Genomic DNA, 19,078 nt, shown 5'->3' with positions numbered 1-19,078 from the left:
ATTCCCTTGAAGTTAATTTAAGCCTACTTCTCCCAATTATGCGATTATCCTGAATCTCTTTCCTAGGGCCTGGTGGAAATCTTGCATCAGCATTTTAGGCAATCTGAAAATGGCTTTTATAGTCTGGTTTCTAGTGTATTAGTTATACTCAGACCAAAATATACATTTTACCTAGCTTCTTTTCCATTTAGTGAACCGGTTCAAAATTTGGGGTGAAATAATTTCCCCAAATTTTTCTCAGAGAGATTGCATAAGAATTTCAAAACCATGAACAAAAAGTGGTTTGATGTGAATAGTTTAAGACATAGATAGGAAGCATTTTTAACACCTTAGCACTATAAGCAAATAATGGAATACATGGAAATTGTCCACAAAGAAATGAACCACTAATATCAATATGAGCCAGGAACTGCAGAAAACAGGGTCAGCTTCTTTTTCACTCATCTATATTTCAGAAACAGAGCTATGTTAAAAGTGACACCTAGAAGTCTGATGATTCTGAAAACAAAGCTGTTGAGGTATTGGAGACATAAGAATGACCAGAATTTTGAATGGGTCTTGAATCCATAGCATCATATGAAGATGTTATATCTTTATATGATGGACAACAAAATGGAAGACTTTAATAACATCTGGATCTCATTTCAAGCCATAGAAGTGGAGAAGAATAGTCTGGAATCTGATTTAGTTGTGTGTGCTTAGCATAACTAAAAAGTTTGGGATATTATATTCAGGCAGAGGGACTGGAGCAGAGCAGAATGTACTGATATGTTAAATAGTTACATTTCTATTAAATTGTAAAAGGCATTGGTTGTTTCCCAAATATAATTTTGGAAAAGGCTTATATCACTTTTTCTTTTGTTTCAGTCACTAGGGCATTAAAAAGTCACAGTGTGTAAGATTAGGAAGCAATGGTTTTATGAGCAGACTAGCATACATTAAAAATGCTGATATATACAATATTACCTCAGGCTGCAGTGTCAATGGAATATAGATTTATTCAGGAAAAAGAAACATATTTTCAGGCAAGCTTGCTTTTATATCTGACAGTGTTGTAAATTAGTGTAGTGCCCATTAAAAGTACCAAACTAGGAGAGAGGAAGGCTGGAGACATTTGTAAATGCCAAGTAAGGCACAGCATGGGCAGCAGTGCAGCTTCCTCCAGACTGGTTTACCAACTTGCTTTGCTGCTGGCTGAGTAGCCTGAATTGTACCAGAAAGGAATTGTGGGCAATGCGAGACAGGACATCAAAGCTGGATGTTTTGCCAGCATGTTAGATTGCACCCTAAGCCCCAGATCTTTGTTAAAGAAAAGACAGAAGCTTATTTCTTTTTCAGATCTTTTCAGAAAGCAGTGTGCAGACTAGAAGTTAAATCTGTTATATTTAAAATTATAACTTGATTGTTTTACATGCCTTTATCTCACTGAACTCTGCTTCTTTTCCTTTCCTGAAGTGACAGATCCAACATTTAAATGAAGTAGTTAGTATTTAAATCCAATTTCTATAAGCTTCATAGTGTCTTAGGCATGACAAAAACCTCACTCCTAACTATTTCTGTAAACCCATAAGTTGCACCATCATAGACCACACATGAGATTGACAACATTTTCTCTAGCAGAAAATGGCTAATTTTTTATGCCTGTACTCTGAAGTGACCCCAGAGTACGATCTCTTTAACACTCTCTTGTCGGTGGTTCTTTTTCTACCAGTGATAATTTTCTTCTGTGGTTTGATGTAATGTCAAGGGCTGATTAAGCCTTTATGTAATCTGATTTTCATCATGTTCTAATCAATGCATTTCCACAGTTTTCTAAACCCATTCTGGTTCTCAGATGCTGTGTTTTGACTAAGATATATGTCTTTAAAAAGGTAGAAGCGATGCAATCAAAAGAGGCTGAGACAGTGTCTGGATAGACAGAGCATACACACAAATTCTATCATCATGCTGGTTTGGTCCTGTCTCTTTGTTCACCTTTTTATCTCATTAAATTCAGCAGTTGAGGCAAGGAATAAAGAAAAACAAAAAGGACAAAAAAATTGTCAGCATTACGGCAGGCAAATAGCTGTTGTACTGATACAGTTTACAATATGTTTTGAATATACTTCTTCCTTTCTGCAGGAAGAAAATATTAACACCAAAGATTATTTTTTTTAAATAATTATTTACAAAAGTAAAAAAAAAGAATAAGCTTGTTAGCATTTCCAAGAATACAACAACCAGTAACCTAAGCTACAGGGTTTACCTTTGTGAACATGAAATTCTTCAGTGAAAATAAATTGATGTGTTAAAATAGTCCTCTTTTTAAAAAAGAGGCTGCAGTAGTGTTGTGGTAGGGTTGGCAGTAATAGGGCTAGAAAAAAAACACATAGCATATTTTTCTTTGGTTAAACATTTATATTAAATATGCTCAATTTAAAATATTATGTGCTTGTTTCTTTTTCATCTATTGTGCTGGAAAAAAATGGGTGCAGATTATCAGATTATTCTTAAAGTTCTCGTTTACTGGTACCTTGGCATAATTGTAATGAAAATGCCTCAGAATCACAATTACAATACTGCAGCAAGAGAAGAAAAATATTTGTGTTCATCCAGAGAATTTCTGAAACTTGTTATAAAACTTTTTCTGAAGCCAGATATTTTACATGTATTTTAAAATTAAAAGTTTAGTATAGTACTATAATATAATCATAGAGATTTAGTACTGGTTTAATAAAGATTAAAATATCAAACACAAAAAACCCATCCATAAGAAGCAGCTAAAGCTTGGAGGAGGAGAAATTCGGAGAGTTGCCAGTGCTGTGAACATATGAATATTCAACAGAAGACTTAAATTCAGCATATCAGCAATGACAAAGTAGTTTTAAAGCCTGAGAGTTCAATGACATATTTTTTACTTTTATTTACTATAATTATCAGACCGCACTTTGCATTTAGGATGTATATGTAAGATGTTAAAATCAGTGGGTGAATCGTAACATTTTAAGAATGAGAAAAAATTTTAACAATTTTTACAGATCCTTTAAGACCATTAATATAAAGAGCAACCAGTGATAATAAGGCATAGTTTAAACTAATCTGTATATCTTTTAGTTTCTATGGGAAGCAATGACAAATAAGTATTTATTTATTTAGTGATTAAGCAGTGAGAAAAAAAGTAGTTCCATGTTCTAAGAACTGCTGCTAACAGCTGTTTTCTTACTAGAAATTCATTCTTGCCTTTAAATTTAATTACATTTGTGACATGTATTAGCCTAATAACTTGAAATCTGATATCAAAGGCCAACACCAAAGAAATGTTACCAGTTTTATTTCAGTTAGACTGCATCCTCCATTCCAGAAACTTAGATACACAAATGTTTATTTACAGGATTTATATGCAGGCTTGTGAACATTAATTTGCCTTTATACCAGACTTAGTACAGCAGAGTGCACTAACTTAAATCAGCACCAAATAAAGGTCTTTGTATGTCACTCTCCCACCTCCCTGCTTTCTGTAAGGAAATGGGCATATCTGGCTTGCTTCTTTCTTTGCAACTGCAAAGTATGTAACCTGTTCAGTTCTCTCATTTCTTCACAGTATTTCATCTTTGAAACTCAGTAAATACTTCAGCAAATGATTTGTGTGCCTGCAGCTTTGTAAATTCAACCCTATGCATGCTAAAATCATTGCTCTACTGAAATCAGTTAGCAATTGAATTAAATAATTCATAATTATTAACATTTATGCCTGGAATGTTTGCTTCATTATTCAGTTATTTCTTTTCAGAGGAATGCAGTTTTAATGCAAAGAATTAGTATAGTCTAGATAAAAGAGATGGGATGTTCTGGGTGCTACAGCATGGCATTACCATTTGGAACACCTTTGGAAGGCCTTTGGAAGGCTATTGTGGTTCACTGAGTAAGAGTGCAGGAGCAAGTTCTTACTGAACCACTTCAGAGACAAATGTCTGCCATTACATTGTCATGTGTAATGCTCTTCTGGCAGTTACGTGATGTGATAATCAGCAATATGGGATTACAGTAGTTGAATCTGCTAATAAAGGTGAGGACAGAAACCAAAAGTAAGCTTGTAGAAAGATATACGAGAAAGCAAAACCCCCAGGCACGCACCTGCACTCAGCACAGCTGCCTGTGCAGCTGAGCAGTAAGCAGGTCTCATCAGCCAAGCAAGAGAAACAGATGCTGTCCCTCAGTCCTAGACTTCTTATCTTCCCTCTATCCCAAGAATCAGCTATAGCCCCATGTCCTTGAAAATGCAAATATTGCCATTTTGCTATTTGTAAAGAGTAGTTCTGATAAACACTAAAATTGCAGTAGTGGTTTTCAGCTGGACAAGCTGCACTATTAATTACAGTCAAAGTGATAGAAGGTGGAATACTAGCCATTTAGGCCCCTTTCTTAATTAAGAAGTTGACCATTGGGAACTTACCTTTAATTAAGCGCATTGAATACCACAGTTAACCACATTATATGCTGCTGTAAAGCACAAATGAGTAGCCTGAAGGTGAGATTCACCTGGCCAGATTTTGCTGTTCTTAAGCAAAGTACCCTCACCACTTGTGAGGGTGCTATAGATGCTATGTCTTATATTTGTTGCTAATTCAACCTTAATTATGCTTGAATTCATGTTCAATTTTCAAATAAATTCCAATGAAGAAAATACTTTGAGGCTTTCTTCAGCTATTGCTCAGAAATTCTTTTATTTGTATCTCTAATGAATTCTGTTATTAATTTTATTATTGTATTTTTTTAACAATCAGAGTTTCTCATTCATGAATCAAATTATTATTTTATTATTTTTATATGAAACACTGCAGTTCTGAATTACGGATGGACTTTGTTTTCATTCTCTTGCCTAACAAGAGGAATGCACTGCATTTTTCCCTGTTGTCACAAGTGCAAACCCCTAGTATGTGCAAGAGTTTACTTTTCCCAGGGAAAAAAAATAATTTAAAAATATGTAGAAGCTCACAGGATACAGACTGGCACACTGCGATTTAATTTCATAGAACTATGGAAAGCTAAATGTATTTAATCCTGCTGAGATTCCAGCCTTTTGTGCTTCCTGCAACAAATCAAAATTATTAAAAACTAGTTGCGCTCAAAGCTTCCATAACTGGCAAATTGTTTAATATACTCCACACGAGAAGGAAACACAGGTAAGACATCTGAAGTTATTACAATTTGATCAGTGGAGATTGATTGAAACAACATCATGAGATAGGATGACTAATGTTGAAATTTAGAGGAAACAATCAGATTTAAAAAAATCTGTTTCAAAGGTCTATAATGGTTGATGTAAGAGGCCATATCTTTTATCTGAAAGATTCTAACAAAACTTGTGGAAAAGTTTAGACCAACAAAGATAGTGATATGACTAATGGCAAATAACATCCCAGGATTTTTAGAATTATAGTATTATCTGAGAATATGTGACAGAAAATGCTACATATCAGAAGAACTGTAAAGGCATGTGCACTTAAGTAGTTCATATTATTGTGGATTTTTTACTTGTTTGTTTATGTTCAAGTTACTGAGGTTTTTTCCCCATTTACATTAACATGCCTTTTAATTTGAGTGAGGAAATACATGTTAACCTGGAAGTAGTAGAAAAAGATAAGATACTATTAATTATCTAGCAAAGTGATTTTACTTTTTTAATCGTTCTAACCTGTTTGATGTTTGACTTCTGCATTATTTCATGCACTGCCTATCAATCAAGGTCCTCCTTGGGACAGAATTTTTAAAGAATGTTTTCTATGGTTTTTATTTTCATGACCAGAGAACCAACAAAACCAAAGCTACACAGAGCAAAGATTCTGCTAAGTATTTGTGGACTGCACACTGAGTGCAGTGGGTTTTTTCAGCAGGCACCAATGTCTACCCTCTCATCTTTCTCTACCAGTGGGCACTAGTTCTTTCCTGCCCTGTACCTTTTTCAGTATTGGATGAGTGCAAAGGTCCTACACAGCACATGAATTGCCTCACATATTAGAATGGCATTTTATTTCTACCTTGTATATTCTTTGCACTCCTTAGAAAAGCTAAGCAAGATGTAAGGTAACACAGGATCAGATGTCTGGTATTTGACATAATAGAAGCGATTATGTCCTTGATTGCTAGTGATTAATTCTTCATCCATTTTGCCTAGTTAGTTCATTCTGTACAGGAGTAGCTAGCTTCACCAAATCTTCGCATATCAGTTTGGAAAAAAAAAAAAAAAAGTTTGTAAAAAGTCTCACTTTGCCTTCCCTCTCTGTTCTTTTGTTTACCCTATCATAACTTTTTCTGTAAGGTTTACTCTATTACAGTTTTTACATTTTTTCCTATACTTTTTCTTCTTGAAAGCCAGATGATTTTGGATTTTCTAGTCACTGACATTTAAATATATATTTTCTATTTGAATATTAGCACAAATTAACTGTTCTGACCCCTGAATCTTAACATATGCAAACTATGAATTTTGACATTCTCTAAATTCTTCTTCTTCTTAACATTGCCTTGTCAGGCAACAAGCCCCTGTGCTTTGAATTCATTTTCACATTTCATTCCAAATCCTTTGGATAACTCATAGAGCAAACATAGTAGGTAGCCAGGAAAGAAGATTAACCCTTCAGTCCCAAAGGTAAAGAGACTTTGGATTAGCAGAGAAAAACGCTAGTAGGGAGAAAGACAGAGAACATCATCCTTTGAGTAAAGGAGATGAAGTAAGTACACAAGACAAATCCTGCATAAACACTATGCATTTACTGCTACCTTGATAGTGAAACATATATATTATTCTGCATAATAGTTTGTAATTTACATCAAGAATCTGTATACCTGCAAGTTGCTTAACATGTCAGGAGTACTGCCAGTAAAAGAAATAGGGACGAGCCTAGCATCAAGTACGGCTTGTCTGGAGGACAGAAGAGATGTGAGAGTCAAGATTCTCTGTTTTACATTCTGACTTAAATAAAAGAGTTGGCAGGAAAAAGTAATCTGAGAAGATTACTATGCATGGACTACATTTTGCATCTTCAATTTGGGTGGATAAGTCCTCCGGATGGGCATTTATTACTTGACAGTCTTCCCACATCTGTCCGGGTCTGTCTCCTGGGACACAGCCATAGGCAATTTATTGTGAAGGATGAATTAAGAAGTGGAGGGAGTTTTGACTTCTGGCCAGTCTTCTAATCAAAGACACAGCTCTCTCGTAGGAGGGACTGGATGTGACACACAAACCTGAACGTAAATTCAAAACACATGGGGTCAATGGATACAATGGTTCCAACAGAATTATTTTTGCTTATGTATTAGGGGATAAAAATTACCTTAGCAGCAGTATTCATCTATGTGTAAGTGTACACTGAGAAAACACTCTGAAGTACAAGTGAAACCAGTGAGCAGTCACCCTTGCTGATGAATGACAAGCCTTCAAGATGCTAAGGTGTGGGTGGAATTTGAAAACTGGTGCTTGAAACAGAAAAAACATAGTTACAACTGGTTGAGTTTGGACTAAATCAACCATCCTCTTAAATATACAAGCATACAGTGGAAGCTCAAGGAATGTACATCATCTAAGGGCAGGGGAAAACCGTCTCATACAAGAACTTAGTAATATTTCCAATATTGTAACGTTTTTCATTTGAGTCTTGAAGCTTCATTACAGTGTTAAAGATAACCATAGAAGTGATTTGGAGGAGTGAAATTAAAAAAACTTGATTTTCTGTGAAAATCCAAGAGCAATCGAACACATGCACAAGCAAAAAGTAGTGGGAGGTAGTATAATTAATTTCAATGCTTTTACAATTAGAAACTGGTCTATAGGCCTGTAGTGCCAAAAGAGCAAATCAGAATTGAACTAGATGTTATTCAGTTATAGAATAAGTTGTCATCCCTGTCCAAAGATGAAGCACATCAACAGACATTTGGCTGGAATACAGAGCAAAATGTAAGAATGAATGAAAATATAGTGGAAACAGTAGTGGTATCAAACAGCATGTAATTCCCACAGTTTTTAGGGTCAGATAAATGGACGAAAAATGAAAGGAGATGAGATGGAGAGACAGAAAAAGGGAGAGAAAGGAAGACACAGAGCTGTAATGAGGCTGAGAACAAAAGAGATTAAATCAGAGCCCTCAAAGTCCCAAAGTTTCTGCAGCCTCTTCTGCTACCTGGAGCATGTTTTTGTCTACAACCTAGTGGAACTGGACTTCTTACTGTGAGTCTCCCCATTATAATTCTGGTTTGAGAGCAGAGGTGAGCCCAATTCACCTTCTTTCACAGTAGGACAGTAATGAGCTATTCTAGCTATTCTATTATCTGGATTTTTAAGCCTACCTCCCTCTGGTTTTATACATTAAAAAATTATAAAAAGCTTCTATAATAATCTAATTTAACTTTTCGGGCACCACAAACAGTAGGCTTCCATAGAAAGTCTTCTTTAATTTTGAGCTACATACTTTTTTCCATATATACAGTGTTTCATTTGTCTATACTAAAACGCATATTGTTTGCTCATACTCTGTGATCTATCATACCCATTTTTTATCATTCTCTCAATCTTTATGTCATCTACCAACTTTGTAAGTAGTGATTTTATGGGTTTTTTTCCCATTACTTAAAATGCTAAACAGAATGAGACCAAGAATCAATCTTTGTGAGACCCAACTGGAATCGACCCCCTCGTGACAATTATCATTATGTTTTGACTGCTGGTAGTCAGATACAATCTAGTTGGTGCATGTCATTTTAACTTTGTATAATTCTACTTTCTTCATCAAAATGTCAGGCAGAAACAAGACAAATGCCTTACTGATAATTAGTTTTTATCAATTGGCTTATAATCTTATGGGGAAAAAAAAGGAATATCAGATTAGCCTGACAGTATACATTTTCCAAATATCCATCTCCTTATCATTAACTACATTACCTTTCTCTAATTTTCTATTAGACAAGTACCATATCAGCTGTTCTATTACTTCCCCACAATTGACATCCAGGCGGTACAGCTTCTAACTACACTGGCCAGTCTCTTTACCTGTTCAGATATTGAAACAACAGTAGCTTTAATCATTATTTTAGGATATAATTTTAAATAAATATTTGATGTGCTTATTAACATGATTTATAGTTTTATAGTATCAGTGGAAGCTGTCAGCACTATTCTTTCCTCTGCAGATAAGTTCTATTTACAGGGACTTCTTGACAGAATTAAAAAAAACAACCAAAAAACACTTTCATTTTTATCAAAGAACAGATTATTTAATTTTGCTTAAAAATTAAGACTATTCATAGTCCATGTTCATTCAAATAGTTTATATGGATTAGGAGGAGTCCAATCAAACATTATTATGTGAATTAATAAGATGACAAAAAGAAACCTAGCCAATATTTTGTAGGGGCACTAGTCCCTTGCAGAAGATGGACATTAGAAATACACTTGCCATCTAGGGAAAGTCAGTGACAAAATGGAATAATATATATCAAATGTTCCTGCTTTTGCTTTGGTAGAAGCCATGGAGCATTCTCCTCCTTTCAGCCATAATGGAGAATTCGTTATATTTGGAAAAAACAGACTGAGCTACTCAGCTGAAGCTTTTTCTCTAGTATAGTCAGCTCATACAGTGTCATAAGTCTCTCAGTTTGCCACAGGTGAACCTGTTTTCTGGCTCTGTTGTGCAACTGTTAAGGCTCAAGCCATTATCCATTGTTTGATTCTGCTCATGAAGAAGCATTCGCTAGATATTTGCAACTATTGTGTGAGTAAGCTTGGTACTTACTACTATTATAATAGATATTTTTGGTTCTCTCTTTTATATTTTACAATTTTTTAAATTTATTTATTTATTTATTTGAAATATAGTGTTCTTGGACAGAATTCCTGCTCCAATGTGGTAGGGCATAAGCAAACACACAGCAATCATTAGCCTTCATTTAAGAGATACCATTTTAATTTGCACCTCAAAAAAATACAGAAACACAGTGTAGTTAACAATATCAGTTAAACAACTGTTGTATTCTTACTGCCTTTTATTTACAGACTCTTCAATCCATAGGTGAAAACAATCTCTGTTCTGAGCTGATGCAAAATAAGTTCATGAAGTTATAGTCTCCCTGGTTTCATTATAGTGACCATAATCTAGTTCAAAAATTGTGCTGCAGGGGAAGATTTTACACAGTACAGAGAGTCAGCAACTTTTATAAAACAGTGACAGTTACCAATTTAAAGAATGGCAGACACCTGAACACTGCACTTGCAAAAGCAGAGTTTGGAGCTCAAAGAACCAACAGAGCAGGTATATGCATCTAACAGCAACTGACCAAAAAAAAAAAGAAAAAAAAAAAAAAAGAAAATGACATTTTTACCAAAATGACATTGTGAAAAGTTTAACCATATGAGTCTCTCTTTGCCTCTTTCATTCCTTCTCTTCATGGCTGCTGTTTGCAGATTTCACAGTGAAAGTTGAAGATTTTTTAAAAAAATAGTTATGCCATTAAACATTCAGTGTTGTGCTTTGTTAATTAAAACAAAAAGAAAATCTATCCACAAAGCATACTGACTTCCAGTGCCTCGACTTCTATTTTCTACTGTGTGTTCCTAAATACACTCGAACTGTGGATGTCACTTTTCTAAATTCTAAGGGATTTTAAAAAAAATACACATTCAGCTCCTAAAATACAAAGGCACATTTGAAAAACATATCTTAAAAAAAAAAAATCTTTAAAAAGTGCAGCGAGAGGCAGTGGATATAGTAGGATGTGAAAATGTTAATGGTTCCAATTTTTACAGTGAGAATAATTATACCATTTATTTTAGGCTCTCAGGTATTAGATTTCTAAATAGGTATTTGAGGAGTAACTAAAAAAGCCCTCCTATAAAGCACAGACCTTTTGACAACACAATTACAAGTGAAATATAATGTATAATGTATTTTTAGTATTTTAATATTTTTCTCTGTATTAAACAATGGAATAAATAAAAGAAAGCAAAAGGGAAGTAGAGGGCTTATATTCATTTTTCTGTGTCACTTTTTTCAAAAGAAATTATGATTTAGTCATTTTACAGATTCCCTGTCAAAACTTGAATACCTGGAATAAGGACAGAAGTGAACTCCAAAGGAAAAGAAATGGAAACAAAACTGTATTTCTCACAAAATGCTTTCTATTTGTTTTTATAGTCTCTGAATAAACTAACTCAGGGTTACTCCTTAATATATTCCTTTAATGCGTTCGCTCTTGGCCCTTTCTGTCCAAATTTCTTTAAAAGCTACAGGTCAGAATCATCCATAGAAGGTCATTTTGTGTATATCTAGATGCAGACTCTACCCTTGAGTCTGAAATGAGTCTAAGTGATCAAGGCCTTTGAGAGTCCCCTGAGAATATTTTGGTTGGCAAGGAGTAAGTCCATAGTCTATAAAACATGGGAATGAAAGGTGAAGCCATTCTGAGATAAAAGACACCATTAGCTTTCCTCTGAATTATTTTTTTTTAAATATTTTTTTTAGTAGTTCTTTTTCCTATGCCCTATAACACTTGGCTGTAAAATGTACATGGATTCCTCCCTGAAGCTTGTGGTACTAAGCTGCAAACATGTCCTGTTTCACTTCTTGGAGCTCTGATTCAGCAAAATCTCCAAAATAGATCTGATTTTTGTTATACGGTTAAAGTAACTCCATCCAAACCATGTACTCAAGTTCAGGGGTGAAAATGAGGGAAATTAATTTTAAGTATTAAAAAAATTCATCCTGACTAACCACTCATCTAGGCTGTGTTTATATTAGACTGTAATACGGCTTCACAGACTGACTAAATCCCTCTAAAGATGGACCATAATACAGGTGGTGTTAATTGTCCTCCAGAGATCTTTAATTTCCTCCATTAATATTGAGGCAGCCCAGACACCAAGCTAGGGCAAGGCAATTAACATGCTTTTCAAGAAGAAAGTATGGCCAAATGTCTTCAGTGGGATTCAAACAATAATTCTAGTCTACTCTCCTTTACAGTAATGGCAACATTTCCACAGGTTTATACAGGAGATAAGGCAAGTTAATCACAATGTCTGACTCAGGACTGTCACTGTATTGCTGGTTTTATCACAAATTATTTAATCAGTTTTGCTTTAATTTCAGTATGATGTCCCATACCCAAAGTATCATTACCTAAAGTAATTTTTTTCCCTGTACTCTCTCCTATTCCTGAATTTGCAATCTGTATCTTTTTCAGGGATCATAAAGTACTTGTTTTTAGTTTTTAGCATTTCTTTTAATGGATATCTTGTTCTGATGGCACTTCAACTCCCTTTTAATTTCCAGTGACACTACCAACATAAACTAACAATCTTCCCAACCTGTTTTATGCGTTCTTTCTCTCCCTGTTATGCCTCCACTGGGCCACTTCCACCACAATTTTTTTTCTTCACAGAAAGGCTACTATTCACCCTCTGCTTTGTACCAAGCAGTCACCATGGACATTTGTTACTCGGTATATAATTTTTTGCTTGAGGCTCCACCTATCAAAAATTGCTGCATCAACATCTTGTCCTCTGATCATAACATAATTATCATTTTCAGAGATAATGAACCTCTCATCAAGGTCTTCTCACTTTCGTTCACGAACAAGTTTGGCTACTGCCAGGAGATAATGAAGCTAAAAAGAAAAAGAGAGAAGGCAACACTGTCAGACCTATATAGCATTGCTGAGAAAGTGACAGGCTTTCTTTTTAAAGAAGATTGCTGAAACAAGTCACCTGACAAATATTCAGTTGACCCTTGAATGGAACCATGTGCTCTGCTTTAAGATTAATAGCATTTTAGGGGATATTTAAAAGCATGTTAGATGCCTATATTAATGACTAAAATGTTTCCTGAGTTCAGAAAAAAAATGTTTGACTATGCATTGAAAAATGCCAGTAAAATGGATATTTTCAAATATTCCATGAGAGGGAACGTATTCATTGCTACAGCTAACAAAATCTAGCAATTTACACATTTTGATACTTTCTTGTTGTCAATAATAGGAATCAAGTGTTGCAGAGAAAGATGGAAGAAACATTGTAGTGAATATTTATAGCAATAATTTCTCCTAATTCTCCTGAAACCTACTTAGTGATGCAGGTGGAACGTTCTTTAGCATAACTAAGAATAACCTAATTCTTTTATGGTTCATATTCACATTATTCATTCACATTAGCATTCTTTCTATACAGAAAATCATAATATGTATACTCCATAATGCATGTGTTTCAATGTATGTGATGAATTATTATCTAAACTCTATAATTATAAATGACCTTCCAATTTCTGGACTTCAGATCAAAGCATATGTTTTCATTTACTGTATTTTAAACCATGCTTACATCACTATTTTAATAAAAGAACTTTTAAATAAATAGTTTGCTTTTGCAGAGCAGCTACTTAATACTGTTCCCTCTGTTGTTGAATGTGAAGAAATAGACTTATAAAAAAATTCTTTCTACTCTGTCCTGTGCTTCGGTGATATGAGACACGGTCATTTCCACAAAAATAATTACCTTCCTGATATTGCAGTTTCTATTATTTAATGGATCAATTATAGAAAAAAGAACTTGGTGGGCTACTTAGAATTAATTCAGAATAAGTTTCTTTTTATAAGCTTCTCTGGTCTGGGACCTTTTTCATGCAACTGTAATTCTGACAGCTGGTAAGACTGGTTTACAATTTTTATTCCTTATATCCAGGCTATAATATAAAATGTAGGGGAAAGCAATATCAAACAAAACCAAAACCCAGAGGAACAATAAGCACTCAAGGAAAAGGCAAAACCACAGAAATATAAATAGAAGATTCATGTTTATTTAATGAATGCTCCTGATGGGGAAGAGAGCCAAAATAACCACCGACATTTTTGCGATTTTGAGTTTTTAATTGCTTGTTTGTTCCTTTGGGAAGCTTGCTCAGGCATCCATTAGATTTTTGCTAGCTAAATAAAGTGGTTGTTCATGTACTTCAGATTGCATTTGTAACTACCTTCATTTCTTATTCATTTTCAAATTCACTTTGAGCTGCATTCTGGTTTGAGCTATAATGCAATGTCTCAAAAAACCCTAAAATAATTGTACATTAGAATCTGCATATTCAATTATTCCACACAGAAAAATGGAAACAAAGTGCCATATTGCACTAGCCCAGTGGTCATTTTATACAGTAACTTTAAAATAGCTTATTATTATAAATAAAGTAATTATAAAATAACTCCAAAATAGCAGGACCAAGGACCTTGACTTAGTTATGCAATCTGCAGTTGGCATATGTATGGCATAATCTGTCCCCTCACACAGGTCACCTGCTGATATCTAATTTTTAGAGACTGATTTAAGCATAAAAGCCAAAAAAGTCAGAATTTAACTTTTGAAATTTTGTCACTAATTTGGAGGGCTCTGACCTGGTCATCATGTAAATACTCAATTTCTCCTTTAAACTTGCTAAATTTAACCCTTTAAATAAACTCTTGAAAGCAGAAGTGTCACAGTTTAACTGCATTTAATAAGAAAAAGTACAGGTTTCAGGTTTCTGCCTTTGAAGCAAATTGAATGTCCCCATGTTCTTGTGTTATGAAACAAGGGCACAAGTATGCAAACTCCGCCTTGGCTGCCATTGATTATATTGTAAGTTTTCCTTGTGTTCTCTCTCATTAATCTCTTCTCTAGAGCAAATAAACCCAGCTTTTTCAACCTCCTTTCCCCTGTAGCTTCAGTATTTCCCCCCTACTTGAGCTTCTATCATTTTGAAGCATCTTTTAAAAGCAAAGTAACCAAAGCCCAGATAAGACTACAATATTATTTGTACTGTTTCTGATTTGATACTCCGACTCTTTTGTTTGTTTATGACTGACAATTTTAAAAAGATTTTCATTTTTCCTTCTAATGCACTGTACCTTGCTTTTGGTGATATCATATTTCATCTGCCTACCGAGTTATCCATCATCCTGATCGGCTACAGCTTTTTGGAGCTCATCACAGCTCCTTCTGCTCTTGATTAGTCTAAAGAATATCATATGATTTGCAAATTTACTGTGTCATTGCTCACTTGCTCTCCAGGGACAGTTCTTCTATGAAACACAACTATTCATAATTTCTTACAATAAAACTTTTCTACTCTTAGGTCACTTAGGTAGATTTTTATCCATAATAGTACTTAGCTGTTCCATTTGTGCTTACTTTTTTTCTCAGAGTCCTGTCTGGAGTCTTGTTGGGACTGAAAGTCTACATAAATTATGCTCACAGAACCTCACTAAACTTGTAAATTCAAAGAAGGCTAAAGAGTGGGCTCTTTTTTTTTTTTTTTTTCCCCATGTTTACTTAAAAAATACAAATTCTTGGCCTTGTTTGGTATGTATGTGCCACTTTGTTCAACAGTAATTTGCCCCTGGATTACTATTAGTTAGATTCTGCTTTATTTTGAACATTTTTTTCTCTCTAAATTGTATATTCCTTAGTTCTGAGTAACTTTGATGAACTTTTTAAAACTTTATTTTCCTCCAGTACTCCATTTCTCTTTGCATGATAGCAGACCTGAAAGGGAGGGACAGAAAAGAATTGACTGCAGTGAATTATAGTGAAATAGTGACAGTAATGTTATACTGAAGGAGTTAATTTCTGGCTGACAAGGAAAATCTCTTGTTCCACTTTTATGGCTCTTTAGGCCTAAGCTTCTAGTGGAAGCACTTTATGAGGATGCTATGGTAGATATCTGTAATCTGTGTTTTCCATTAACAAATATCCCATTTATTGTTGAGAATCTTGTTGAAAACTTGCTTGTTTGTTTGTTTTTTCTCAGCAACTAAAAGCTGTGACTCACTGGTCAGGTTACAAGCTTTTAGTTCTACAGTGAAATGAATTGTTTTTCCAAATTTTCAGTGGGAAATTAGAAAGGGTTCCAAAGACTAAGATGATCTAGTAACCTTTTTTAACAGCCTTCTGTTAAGCCTGTGACTATTTTTTTCACAGATGAAACAGATGTTCTGCCTCTGTAGCATGTAGCTGCCAGTTAAAGTTTACAACATATTTCAAGAAAGGAATCTAGGATATCAATATACCATTTATATTTTTTTCCAACATTAATAAAATAGTGCATTTCCTCAGTGTATTTCACTTACACAACAAAAGGGGTTTATTTAAGCATCCCAAACAGTTATGAATTTTTACCTATGGTTTTGCTGAGTTTTAACTCTGATTCTGAGTTAAATACCTGGTAATACATGCAGTAAAGGTTTTGTGTTCATGAAACTTAAAACTGAGGTGCTCTCAATGAAGTATATGAGAGAAGCTGGATGTTTCCACAAAATAACATTCAGCACAGCAGTAAATGAAGAAAATAAAGGGGTCTGTTTCCCATCCCTGACTGATGCCAAAGAACCTTGAACATTCCTTGAGGAACTGTGATGACAAGCAGCTCGAGTGTAAAGCATTTCCACCTCCAGGGCAGAGAAAAGATCTTGAAAAGATCTTGAGAAACAGAGGAAGATAGATAGAAATTCAGGATGCAGCTGATTCCCCAGTACTAGTAACAGCTGTGTGAATGAAACTATCCAATTACTAATAAGAGATTATGGTTAGAAAAAATAGAACAACATCCAGGCACAAGGAATTGTACAAGAATCTCAAACATGAAGGATAGAGAGGACCAGGTTACAGCAAACTACAAATAAAGAAGGAATTCTTATTTAAACAATTTTAAAAGCAGGCTTTTTCTCAAGTCAGGGAAGAAGATGGTGTTGGTGCTCTACTGAAGGCTGAGAAAAGCTCCCTGTTTACTAGTGAGGAACTGGGCAATTGCAGAAATGTAGTTAAATAAACCGTAGGAGTGCAAGAGGGGATACTTCAGAGCCCTAGTGCACAGCTACCCAGCAGGCATCCATATATTGAGCTTTTTTTTTGTATAGTAGCAACCACAGTATGCCAGAGACCTATGAATTTCTAAATATTTATTTGAATATGATCTAACCGAAATCTTGCTAATTAAACAACAGTATTTTGGTGGTTCAGATAGTTTGAAAGCACCTTTTTCAATATGCTACTGTCTATCAGTTCAATTCCTGAGTTGTGCAATATTAAGGCAGAATATTTTGGAAACGAAGATAGGACACAGTTATCAGGATTTTCTTATTTTATTTTTTTTTCCCTTAGAGTGTGATTCTGTTACCCCTTGCAGCCTGGTGAATTAGAAGCAGAGAGTAGAAGACTCATCTTACAGAAAGCAATTTTTTTTTTTAATCACTGCCTTTAACTTTTTAATAGCATTGTATAACACAGCTTGAAGGGTTCTGAGCTAGTCGCTTTTACTTACAAGCAGAAGACTATAATTAGAATATTACTATTATTGTCAAAAGATTAAGAAGAAGTTTGAGCATGATTGTCAGGTTGTTGAGTAGTGGCAGAGGAGGACAAGCAGTTTTGTTTCTATCTGAACAGGAGATGGGTCACTGAGTAAAATGTCAGCTATCTTTCTGCTGTAGCTTTCACAAGATACACTGAAAAGTTATTCTAGTACTTAGTTTGTCTGGAATTCAAAGAATGGAATAAATTTCTAATTAGAACTCTTGAAAAAAAATTACCTGTTTACTAGTAAGTCAGCTGTAATTAGAAAAGTTTTTGACTTTTTTTTTCAATGAGATAGATGTTCTCCTAAATTTTCTGATAAATTGATTACAAATAGTATTTAACCTTGTAAGTCTGCAAGCATAAATGCTTGCCCATGTATTTAAGAAATCTTACCCTCCCTTGAGAACTTGTGTCTCTGAGTCTTAAGGACATTTAAGAAGGAATTAGTACTATGGTACCGTGGAGTCTTTTTTCATACCTTTAAATATGTAATTTAGGCATTAAATGTAAGGGAGCAGTAGTATACAGGATTCTAAAGCTACTGAAAATCAGAAACATTCATACATTCAAATGTGCTTTTCCACTGACTACGGCAAACAAATTTATTTAGAGACATGGATGAAATTTAAATATAAGAAATAGTGTTGGCTGTTTAACTTAAAAAAATAAAAAATAAAAAAAAGGTTATTTTTCTGATTTCCAAATTTGCTGGCACTGAAATCAGCCAAAACAACATTTATGTAACAACAAAAGTAACAATTCAATTTTGTTTTACACACATTATATAACCATTACCAAGAGCATAATGAATTGGGTGCTATCGATACTGGTTTCTACAAAGTTTTACTAATTTACTTTGGGTTTTTTTAAGTTTGGCAAAAATCAGCTGGTATTGGATATAATAACGTTGGTAGGTATTTTCTTGAAATTTATAGCACACAAGGTGTTCTAACTTCATATAACCTATCAATTACATTAGTAGAAAGAATCATATTGAACAGGCAAGGGTTATGACCATTTCTCATTAAAGACTAACAAGCTGGTTTTCATAACTCTTCTTATTTCATTTTGTTCTTTACATTTTTCTCTGCTCGTTAACTATAATTCTAATAATTATTTATTTGCTCATAGCACCTTGTCTTAATTCACCTATCACTGCTTTATGTTTTCCCCTGCTATCTGTAGCTTTCCTTAGTTTGTAAAAGTTGTCAGCCCAATGTGGAGAAAAAAAATTAGTAGTGAAGAAAGAAAGAAGCTGTGTTCCAGAGAGAAAACTAAATAATACTAAGGAAGCAGCAATGAGTTCTGAATACAGATAGGTAAATTTAGGATTCTGCAGATTTCCAGGATTGCTCAAAATTTCTGGCTCAAGAATTGTGCATGACATGGACAAATGTGCAAAAGAGTGTCATCACCCTAACAGTATGGCTATTGACACTATTTGTCTGTTTACATGTTTCCTTTCTAAATATAAATGCAATTAATAAGTGATAGATTCATGACAAGTTAAAAAGAAAAATATTACAAATTCCACATGGTAAACTAGCCAGTGAATCTATCAAAGTCAAATGCCAAATAAATGGAAAAGTAACTGGAAGATCATGGAAACTTTGAGGCATGTTACAGGAAAAACCCTAGAGAAGCACTGATCATAATAATAAGCAGCAGATATTTTGCCTTTGACAAATAAGGAGGTGATAGACTGCAGGTGATCATCAATAGTAGTTAAAATAG

Source organism: Apus apus, chromosome 4 (assembly GCF_020740795.1).
Source record: "Apus apus isolate bApuApu2 chromosome 4, bApuApu2.pri.cur, whole genome shotgun sequence".
Lineage (NCBI taxonomy): Eukaryota > Metazoa > Chordata > Aves > Apodiformes > Apodidae > Apus > Apus apus.
Note: the sequence above shows the minus strand (reverse complement) of the source record.